The following is an 11,654-nucleotide window of genomic DNA, read 5'->3' on the forward strand; positions in this document are numbered from 1 at the left end:
TCGGCTACAGTTCGCTGCGAACGCGCACCCTCTGAGCCAGCAAATGCACCCCGAGGGATTGACCCAACAGAAATGGTGCACACGTTCACCAAACGACATATCACGTACAAGAATGTTCATAGCAGCGAGGCGCCTGGGTGGCTCAGTGGGTGAAGTGTCTGCCTTCGGCTCAGGTCATGATCCCGGGGTCCGAGGATCGAACCCCAACTCCGGCTCCCTGCTCCGTGGCAAGCCTGCTTCTCCCTCTGCTCCCACCTGCTGTTCCCCCTGCTTGTGCTCTCTCTCTCTGTGTCAAATAAATAAAATCTTTAAAAAAAAAATGTCCATAGCAGCTTTAACAGAATTGCCCCTCTTACGGGCTGATTTGTGTCCCCTCCCCGATTCATGTGTCAAAGTCCCAACGCCCCCCTCCCCAGCGCCTCAAAATGTGACCTAATTTGGACGTAGGCCTTTTACAGAGGTATTTCAGTGAAAATGAGGTCAGTAGGGTGGGCCCTAATCCCGTGTGACTGGTGTCCTTGTAAGAAGAGGAGATTAGTATACAGGCACAGGGGAAAGCCTGGGTGAGGCCTCAGGGAGAAAACAGCCATCCTAGAGCTCAGGAGAGAGGCCACAGAAGAAACTAACCCAGCCGACACCTTGAGGTAGGACTTCTGGCCTCTAGGATTATGAGAAAAGAAAGTTTTTGTTGCTTCACGCCATCCAGCCTGGGCTACTTGGTGGTAACCGCTCTAACTAAGGAAACTGATACTGCCCCAAATCAGAAGCAACCAGAATGCCCATCAGAGGTGCAATGGATGAACCCTCTCTACCTACATGCCACCGCGTGGATGAATCTCATGAACATTATGCTGAGTGACAAAAGCCAGACAGACACAAAGAAGCACATACCGTGTGATTCTATTGATAGGAAGTTCTAGAACAGGCAAAGCTCACCTCTGCTCTTGGAATCAAGGATAACGGGGCACCTGGGTGGCTCAGTTGGGTAAGCGTCTGCCTTCGGCTCAGGTCGGGATCCCGGGATACTGGGATCAAGCCCCACATCGGGCTCTCTGCTCCGCGGGAAGCCTGCTTCTCCCTCTCCCACTCCCCCTGCTTGTGTTCCCTCACTCGCTGTCTCTCTGTCAAATAAATAAAAAATAAAATAAAATAAAAAAACAAAGAATCAAGGATAATGATGGTCCAGGGGAGGGACTAGAAGGGGCCCCGAAGAGGTCCTGGGGGGGTGGGGGGGCGATTGTTATGTTTTATTTCCTCCCCTGGGCTGCTGATGACATGGAGTTTTACACTTAGGATTTGTGGGTTTTACAAAAGTGTGTAAGTTACGCCTTCGTTTCAACAACGTTTTAAAGAATTTTGAAAATAAAATGTGCAAGTTCAAAAAGACATCGTAAAAAGTACTTTGTGTTTGTATGTGAAATGGAGTTAAGTTCTAGCATCAGTACATACATAACTCTCAGACTACATGAATATCTGGTGGGAAATTGGACCGCCAAGCGGGCCGACTTTCGCGGTGCGAGTTTCCCATCAGCCACCAGGAGGAGCTGTGGCGCACTCCTTGCCGCTTTACACGCGGGACAAGCATTCATTCAACAAACAGCCCCTGAACCATGAAAACCCTCTCTGTGCCCGGCCTCGTTCTGGTTTTCCGATCTGTGAAATGGAGATCAGAACGTACAGCTGTCCTGGAGGCACGTCCCTGTCGCCGTGGAGCTCACTTTCTCCAAGAGGTAACTATGTATGCATAGTTAAACAAATGAATATGTTAGTAGGAGCGCTGTGGAGCAAAATAAGGCTGAGTGAGGGAGGGGGCAGAGGTGGTTCCGGAAGGCTTCTCTGAGGAGGTGACGTTTTTTGTTTTTTATTTTTTTAAGATTTTATTTATTTGACAGAGAGAGAGACACAGCGAGAGAGGGAACACAAGCAGGGGGAGTGGGAGAGGGAGAAGCAGGCTTCCCGCAGAGCAGGGAGCCCGATGCGGGGCTCGATCTCAGGACCCCGGGATCCTGACCTGAGCCGAAGGCAGACACTTAACGACTGAGCCACCCAGGCGTCCCAACCTACAGTGTTTAAAGAGCATTTTCTACATGGTGACCTCACTTTTGTTACATGAATTATCTTCTAACCTCATCCCAAAGCCCTGTGCCAACCGTACCCTTCTAACCTCCATTTTACAAAGCAGGACACTAAAGTCCTGAGATGCTGTGAGTTGCCCAAGGTCACACGACCAGCTGGGATTTGAGCCCACAGGGATCTTTCTGACTCCCAGAGCTTACTATACCACCTCTATGACAAATCTATTATAATTCTTAGTAGTATCATGCTAGGCAAGGTACTTAAAAAAAAAAATCTTTCTGTGACTCAGTTTCCCTATGTGGAAAACGGCGCTCGTGATAACAGGTTGTAAGGATTAAATAAGATAAGTACAGTGCCGAGAACAGTGCCGCACACACTCTATGTTTTTGCTATTACTGCAATGATCCACTGAATCCACCAATAGCTACTGAGCAAATTATGTAGACTCCACTTTCAAAATCTATAAAACTGAATAAATCCAGAGCCCTACCACATTTCCCACCTCCACTTCCTGCCTCTCAGGAGACTCATAGGATTTTTTTTTTTTTTTAGATTTTATTTATTTATTTGACAGAGAGGGACACAGCGAGAGAGGGAACCCAAGCAGGGGGAGCGAGAGAGGGAGAAGCAGGCTTCCCGCAGAGCAGGAAGCCCGATGTGGGGCTCGATCCCAGGACCCTGGGATCATGACCTGAGCCGAAGGCAGACGCTTAACGACTGAGCCACGCAGGCGCCCTACTCATAGGATTTAACGAGGTCGTGCACACAGTAGGTGCGTCATTATTTACGATTATTATTTCTCTCAGCCCCTTCCTCCTTCCAGCTGCTCAGGCCAAAACCTGGAGTCACCCAAACTTCTCTCTTTCCCTCACATCCACACCCAATGCCTCAGCCAATCCCATCGGCTCCCCCTTCGATCTGACCCCACAATCACCACCTCAGCCTGAGTTAGGACAGTCGCCTCCTCGCTGGGCTCCCTGCTCTCGGCTCACAGCCTGTTTCCCACGTGACCGCCAGAGGGCGCCTGTTAGAACTAAATCGGCTCACCTCCCTCAGCTCAGAACCCTCCAGTGGCTCCCACCTTGTCAGAGTAAAAGCTAAAGTCTTCATCCGGATTTAACCCCCTCTCAGACCTCACCTTCCACCCCTCTCCCCTTCTTCACGCACTTCCAGCTCTTCCCAGCTGCGGAGGAGCTCCTCACCATCCTGGACACGCCCACTCTGCCCTCAGGACCTTTGCACCTGCCCTTCTGTCTGGGCGCTCACTCCTTGCTTCCTCACCTCCTTTGGGCCTTTACTGAACTACCGCTTCCTTGGTCACCCTCGTGAATAAGACCACCCCCTGCCTGGCACAGAGGAGGCCCTCGGTAAAGCTCTGCTGAATGAATAAGTGTAAGAATAAATGACCACAGACCTCCCGGTGGTCATACCCATTCCCTTCTCTCCCTGTGTAAGCCCCCAAAGGGCTCCATTCACCAGCTGTGTGACCGTAGGGGGCCGACCTCAGTTCTCTGGTCTCAGTTCACCCGTTGGAAATGGAATTTAAGATGGTCTCTTCCCCAAGGGGTCGTTGTGAGGATTAAATGGGTTCATATTTGCAGCATTCATAAACTGGCGACACGACGTGGTCAGTGGCAAAGGTGGACTTTCCGCGCTGCACCTGCGCTTCCGCATTTCGCCGCTCGGGGGCAGCAGGAGCCCGAAGGATTCGCCCGCCCGCCCGGCGCGGGAAAAGGAGCGGGGGCAACTCCAGCAGAGGAAGCTGATGAAATCCAAGCCAACTAGCAGTGAGCTCATCCCGCCCGGGCGCCTCCGGAAGCCACGGGGCCGCCTGGCCTCCGCCTGGCCCGAGCGATAAAGCTCCGGTGCTGAGCCAGGGCGGGAAGTCCTTCCTGAAGTCTGCCCTGCGTGGGGCCTGCTGCCAGAAGCCTAGGCCTGTGGAGAGGGGCGAGGATGAAGTAGCGAATAGTCCCCTGGCCGTCTCCGCAGAACGAAAAGTGAATTCTGAGCATGACCGTGGGAGTGAGAGAGAAAGGGGATGGGGGGAGAGACAGACAAGAGGTGGGAGAGACAAGGGAAGGGGAGACAAAGCTGGGGAGACTGAGGCAGAGGAAGGGGAAACAGAGAGGAGAGAGAACTCGGCAAAGTCAGATGGAGGGACAGAGATGGAGAGACACAGAGATAGGAAGAGAGATGGGGAGACAGAGAGACGCCGGGAGAAGCAGACATGGGGAGCCGGACCCTGGAAGAGGCAGGGACGGGGTGTGGGAGACAGAGGCAGAGAAAGAGACGGCAGGGACACTGAGGCAGCGAGAGAGCAACGTGGGCAAGACGGAGCCGCACAGAGACCTAGCGAGCAGCAGAGCTGCGGGAAGCCGAGGCACAGAGACCCGTGAGGGAGATGGATGGAGTCCCGGGGACGGAGCTGCGGACCGTGGGCGAGCCGGCGGGGAGAGGGTGGCCCGCAGGGGCGGGCCGGGCGCGGGGTGCGGCGGGGCGGGCCCCTCCCCAACCCCCCATCCCCGGGGCGGCGGCGGCGGCGGCGGCGGCGGCCGAGTTACCGAGTTACCAAGTTACCGCAGGATTCGCGAGCTTCTCACTGGCGAGGCCGCAGCCAATCAGAAAGCAGCGCCGCTGTTCTCGGGCAGGAGGCCCGGAGACGCGCGCACCTTCCCCTGACACCCAGCGAAGCGCGCCGACACACAATCGCAGCAGCTCGCACACACGCACTGTCCCAGGGACGCGCAGCATCGCCCCCACACACGCGCAGCATCACCGTGACACGCACACAGACGGACACACACCAGGATCGCGCCGAGACACGCGGCATCACACGGGCACCCCAAATCTCAGTCAGCTGACACAGTCCCAGGACGCACGAGCACTGCCCAGACCCACAACCACCGCGACACACCTTACCCCAACACACAACCGCATCGCCCAGACACAGGCAGTCTCCATGACTTAGTTCCTAGAACACACACACACGATCACAGTGACACCCTCATAATCCCACAGCCAGTTTATCCCATTTGACACACAAACGCAATGACACACTCAGCCACGGCGGCACACAACATTGCAGAGACACACCCTCTTATTAACATATATAGAGTCCCATATAGACACACAACATGACCCTGACAACACAACCACAACGACACACATAATCACAATGACACGCAGCGTTGCACGGATGCACATACTCTCAGTAACACATAGTCCCACGGACACACAACACTTCAGATACCATGACAATGCTACACACACAATCCCACTATACACAGCACTGTCCAGACACACAGGATAACAGTGACACGCATGTGCATCTTCCCCTTGACACATAGCAAAAGCCCAATGGCACACACAATCACAGTGACACAACATACCCAGCACACTACACCACAGTGATGTTACACCGACGCATCCAATCACACTAACACAAGGGTACAATGACGCAGCACTTTCACAAACATTCCTACTAACACATCATTCCAACACATATACAGTCCCCGTGTCACACAAACACAATCGCATGGACGCACACCATCTCATATACAATCCCCATGTCACACAAACACAATCACACGGACACACACCATCTCACCCATGCACACCAGCACACTGCACAAAGCAACACGATGACACAAACAACACACAGACACACCATCACACGCACAGCACACCAGAACATCACTCAATAACACACTGACGCACAATCATGGCCACAGACACCCAATGGGACAAATGTAGCAGGCTGACACACAGCACCATCTTCCTGACACACACAATCGACTGACACACAAGAGTGCACTGACAGTCACACACACCCACACACGGCACCCTGACACAACCACCACCCTCATAGGTCAACCCCTTAACACACAGCACACTGACCCAGCAGACCTCCAGAGAACTCTCCAGCACACAAACACACAGTCACACAAACACTGCCCCCATCCTTGCCCTTGCCCCAGTAAGATGTGTGCAATGTGGGCTGCTGGAGGGGGTGCGTGTGCTGAGTGGGCTTGTGTGTGCCTGTGTGTGCTTATGCCTCCCCCTCCCGGCCCTTCCTGGGGGGGCGGGGCCATGCGGCAGCCGCTGTTACCGGGTAAACTTCCCCGCCTCCCCCCAGCGCGGCCATTAGTCAACCCCCCCCAGGATGATGTCATCGCCTCATTCTGGAGGCTGAGTAATCCTCGACTCCGCCCCCCCCCCCCCCCAGGTACTGGGGTAGGGGCGGGCCGCACCTGGGCTCATCAGGGTCTGGAGCTAGGGGCTCTGCTCCCTGGGTCTTCCTGGGGTGGGGACTGAGGAATCTGAGCCTCTCTGGAGTGGCCTGGGGACTCACATCAGGGTCCCTGGAGGCTGGAGGCTCCCAGTCCTGGATCCCTGGTGGCCAACTAAAGGCACTGGAAAGCTGGAACTTCCACACCTGGGGTCCAGAACATCGCAGGGTCCTGGAACTTGGAAGAGCCCCCCTGTACCACTGTGAGGGGCTGGGTCACCTCGGCAGGTGTCTGGAGAGGGGGGTGTCTGAGAGACTTGGGGTTTAGACTTCCGGGTCCTTGGCACTGTGAGGCCTGGTACGGGGGGGGGGGGCGGCGGGTGCCAGGGAGTAGAGGGAGTGGCTGTGGGGTCAGAGGCCTGGGTCCTGGGAGATCAGCAAGCTTGAGCCTGGGGAAAAGGGCTCAGAGGGGAGGGAAGCTAGCAGGTCTGCGACCTGGGTCTGGGCAGGTGGTCATCTGGGTAAGTTGGGACACCTGAGGGTCTGGTGACTGTTGGGGCGGGGGAGGGGCTTCCAGTACCAATACGGGGTAGGGCCAGGATGCCCAGGTTCTCTGGGCAGCTCAGAGCCTGAGGTCCAAAGGCCCGAGTCCCTGTTTGGGGAGATGGGGGGCGCGGGGTGGGGGATGCTGCGACCTAACTTTTATAGCATCAGAAAGGCCTGGAATCCCCTTTTGGGGGCACCCTCAGCCCTTCTTTCCTGGGGCTGGGAAACTAGCATCCACTGGGGCGAAGGGATTCATATCTTGATGTCACAGGAGAGGGCATGCTCGGGTCCTCTGGGGAGGGCCGGGCAGTTCTTATGGCGTCCGGACTCTGGGTCCTTTTCGGAGGAGTAGGGAATCCTCAGCTTCTCTTTCAAGATGCCCGAATCTTGTTTTGGGGTGGGGTGGGGTGGGAGGGATAAACAGCCCCTGCCTTCGCGGGGTCAGGACGCCCAGGTCTCCTCTGGGAGGGGAAAGCTCCGTCCCTGTTTTCACAAGGCCAACTCCAGCGTACCTTCCTGGCGGGGTGGAGGCACGGGATGCGCAGCCCCCGTTTCCAGCCCATCCCAAGTGCCCAACCTCGCCCGAGAGTGCGGGACGGGGTGGAGGGGGGATGGGACGGTGCCCAGCCCGGGCCTCACCCCAGCCGGCCTCAGGCTTGCAGGCCGTGCGCCCGGCAGCTCCCCGGGGCCCGGCTCCCCGCCCCCCGCGCCGAGGGCTCCCCCAGATCCGGGCGGGCGGGCGCGGCGGCGGCCAATGAGCGCGCTCGCCGTCTCCGGGAGCCGGGCCGGCTCTGCCCGCCTGGCATTGGGCACGCGGTGGGCAGCGGCGGGCGGGGCCTGGGGGGTCCTCGCGCCTGGTTGGGCCAGGCTTGTTGCTGGGTAACGGGGCGGCGAGTTTCCCCTGGCAACGGCGGCGGGTACCGCTCACTGGCTGGCCGGGAAGGAGGGGGGGCGCGGGCGCAGGCAGGCCCCGCAGACCCCAGCAACAGCGCGCGGCCCCCGCCCCGCCGGGGAGCGGTAACCTTCACACGCGCCGGCCGCTCGGACCCTGCGGACACCCGCGCCCCCGCCCAGCCCCCACCCGGCTCCGGTCCAGCCTCCGGGCCTGGGGGGCTGGCTGCACCGAGGAACCCAGGAGGCCCCCTCCCCACCGTGGAAAGCCAGGACTCAGGCCCTGCAGTGAAAAGTTAAGTCCTTCCCAACTCCCTCTCCCCGAGCTGCGAAATCGACTCACCCAGAATGGCAAACAAGATACTGGGGAAGGTGGTGGTTCTGCAGTAAACCAGCTGGGACGTTTATTTTCTCGAACCAACGAATCACATGGAGGCTACTCCTGCAGAGCACTGCTCTAAGTGCGTTGCAAACATAAACCCATGTAATCTTCACAGTTCATTTCGGGTCCCGCGGCGACCCTCTTTCTACAGAAAAGGAAACTGAGACAGAGAGGGAAAGCTACTTGCTCAAGGTCATCATTTGAACCCAGGCAGCCTGGCTCCCGAGTCTGGGTCTTTTATCACTTCACTGTGCTGAATGTCCCTCTGAGAGGCATTCATATTCACAGCTTTCTTTAAAATTATTTTGTATCATTTTTATTTTTTAAGTAACTCTATGCCCCCGACGTGGGGCTCGGGCTCAGGACCTTTAGATCAAGAGTCCGGGAGAAACTGCAGGTCAAGCAAAACACAATAGTGGCTGGCCCGTGGACCCCTGGTTGGAGCCCCCCTGCCCCAACTTGAGGGTCTTAGCTTGAAGTCCTTATTTGGATTCTCAGAGAGTCAACGGACTCCCACATTGGTAATATTCATGATGGGTAACATATATATTAATCACCCACTAGGCCCCAGTGCCTTCTTTTTATTGACCTTCTTACTCTGCAAAATCCTATGAGGTAGGGACCTGGGCTGTCCCAACTCCAAGCTGAGGAAATTGAAGCTCAGAGGCATGACCGCTGACCCAAGGCCACACAGTTAGCAGGTGGCAGAGCTGGGGATTCTAACTGAGGCCATTTAGACCAGAGTTCAGAGCTCTGCAAGCAGGCTTTGGGGGGGCTGGGCTACAGCTGTGGGGATCCTGACTAATTTTTCTTAGCTGACTCTCCACAACAAGGAATCATCCGGCCCCAAATAGAGGAGGTTGAGAAACCCTGGTCTATGCCAAGTATGACACCACCACCATCACCGCCACCACCCCCACCGCTCTGCCTCCCCCACTCCACCACCGACCCCTCTCATTTTCTCTCCACCTGGTCTCTCTCTCAGTCTCTTTTTCACTTTCTCCACTTCCCTGAGCTGAGTCTTCCTGTCTCTCTGTTTGTGTCTCTCTTTTTTTTTAAATATTTTATTTATTTATTTATTTGAGAGAGAGAGAATGAGAGATAGCACGAGAGGGAAGAGGGTCGGAGGGAGAAGCCGACTCCCTGCTCAGCAGGGAGCCCAATGCGGGACTCGATCCTGGGTCTCTAGGATCATGACCTGAGCCGAAGGCAGTCGCTTAACCAACTGAGCCACCCAGGCGCCCTTGTGTCTCTTTTTACGTCTGTTTCTCACCCTCCATCAGAGGTGTAGGTGACCCCTCCAATCTTAAGAGACCCTTGTCCCCCACCCCCCACCAAAAAAGAGGCCCTTGTCCCCTATCCAGGGGAGCATGGACCAGAGGCAGGGTTGGAAGGAGGCCCAGGATGCTCTTCCAGGAACTTAGAGTTGAGGGAGTCCCTTGGTCCCTCAGGAGGTAGAGGTGGGGAAATGTAGTCTGGAAGATGCAGGTGGGGCCTTCTCCTTCCCTGTGCCCCTAGGGTATGGGTCTCAAAAGGGCAGCCCTCGAGCTAGTCACAAACGTTCTTATTTCTTTGCCCACACAGTGTTTATTCTGGAGTTTGTATGCTTCTAGAAGGAAAACAAAAATACAAAAGAATCTTGCTTGGGGTGGTGTACACGCATTGACACACATGGCGGACGTTAGTCACAACTCACCAGACTGTGCACCTAAAAAGAGAGAACTTCATCACGTGTAAATATATCTCAATAAAGTGAAGTAAAAAACAGTAAGATCTGTGATTTCACGATGCATGGTGTGCTCCAATTAGCCCCAGTCCGCACCACTCCCTATGGTATGACATTGGACTCGTTTCTCTCATTTATTTAATCATGGCCCTTGAGGATGAGCCCCCTGGTCCGGGGTGATAGGATGCCAGAATTTGTAACAGGATCTGGACTAGACAGTGGGAAGGATCGTGACTGGTGACAATGCTCATGGCCTGGTAAAACTCTTGGCCCACACCTCTACGCACCAAGCCAGATTCCTACCATTCTTCACACTCATCCCCACCCCAGGACACTCCAGCACATCTGGTTTCCTGGTGTCCAGTCTTAGATTGGGCAGCCAGAGAGCACAGACCCACGAGTAAGGGGTGAGCTAGCCCAGGGTTGGGGCCTGTCTCCCAGCTTCATCAGTGCTAGGCACAGAGCAAACACCCACAGTAATTAGTTACACTAGTGAATAATAGCTACCATTTATTAGGTGCTCACTCCATGTCAGACAATGCACTCAGTGACTTCCATTCATGATCTCATTTCATAAATGTCCAAAGCAGCATCTCTCACACACCTTTAAGCTTGGTCCACAGTCAGAAATACACTTTCTCCGTGACCCGATATGTATTCACTGTGTATGAGCAATGTTTTCACAAAACAGTATTTTCTTTGACTTCATGATTTTTTTAAAGGATGTTCTCTTTTGTATTTTTGTTTTTTTAAAGTCTGGTCAAGAGCCCCTCAAGTCACAGGTAGAAGGATTGACGAGAAAGGGGCACCAGGGGAGTATGGGGGGTGACAGAAATGTTCCAAATCTTGCTTGGGGTGGTATACACACATTGACACACATGGCAGACATTAGTCACAACTCACCAGACTGTGCACCTAAAAAGAGAGAACTTCATTACGTGTAAATATATCTCAATAAAGTGAAGTAAGAAAGAGTAAGATCCACAAAAGTCATTTCACGATGCATGGTGTGCTCATGACCCACAGTTTGAAAAACACTGGAAGGAGGGGTGCCTGGGTGGCTCAGTCGTTGAGTGTCTGCCTTTGGCTCGGGTCATGATCCCAGGGTCCTGGGATCGAGCCCCATATCAGGCTCCCTGCTCAGCCGGAGGCCTGCTTCTCCCTCTCCCGCTCCCCCTGCTTGTGTTCCCTCTCTCGCTTTGTCTCTCTGTCAAATAAATAAATAAAATCTTAAAAAAAAAAAAAGAAAAACAGTGGAAGGAAAGGAGGGGGAAATGAATGAATGAGGGAAGGGAAGGAGGGGAGGAGGCTGAATTAGTATGTAAGTATGTATGTATGTATGTATTCATTTATTCAATAAGTAAGTAAGTTAAGTAAGCTCTACACCCAATGTGGGGCTTGACCTCAGGACCTGGAGACCAAGAGCCACATGCTCTACGACTGAGCCAGCCAGGTGCCCCCCAACTCCCCAGTATTTAAAGTAGGGAGATTTCACAGGGGATGTGCCCTTCTGGCTTCTCTTGGGAAATGGAGGGATCTGGCTCCAGAGGGAAACCAAGTCTGAGAACCTGGAGAAGCCCCGTTTTGCTCAGATCTGGCATTCCTTCTCAGCCAGCCCAGTGCCCGGGTGCTCAGATGACTCGCCCTGTGGTGACGTGGTTCGGCTAGGGGTGTGACATCGCGGGAATGGAAGGTGCAGACCGAGGAACCAGGGCTCCCGAGTCCTGGGGGAGGGAAGGCTATGGGGTCACCAAGTCCAAGCGAGGTAAAGAGTGGCAAAGAGAAACAGAAAGGGAAGTGAAAGC

This window comes from Callorhinus ursinus, unplaced genomic scaffold, assembly GCF_003265705.2.
Source record: "Callorhinus ursinus isolate GAN/ISIS: 27379988/994484 unplaced genomic scaffold, GSC_fseal_2.0 scaffold71, whole genome shotgun sequence".
Classification (NCBI taxonomy): Eukaryota; Metazoa; Chordata; class Mammalia; order Carnivora; family Otariidae; genus Callorhinus; species Callorhinus ursinus.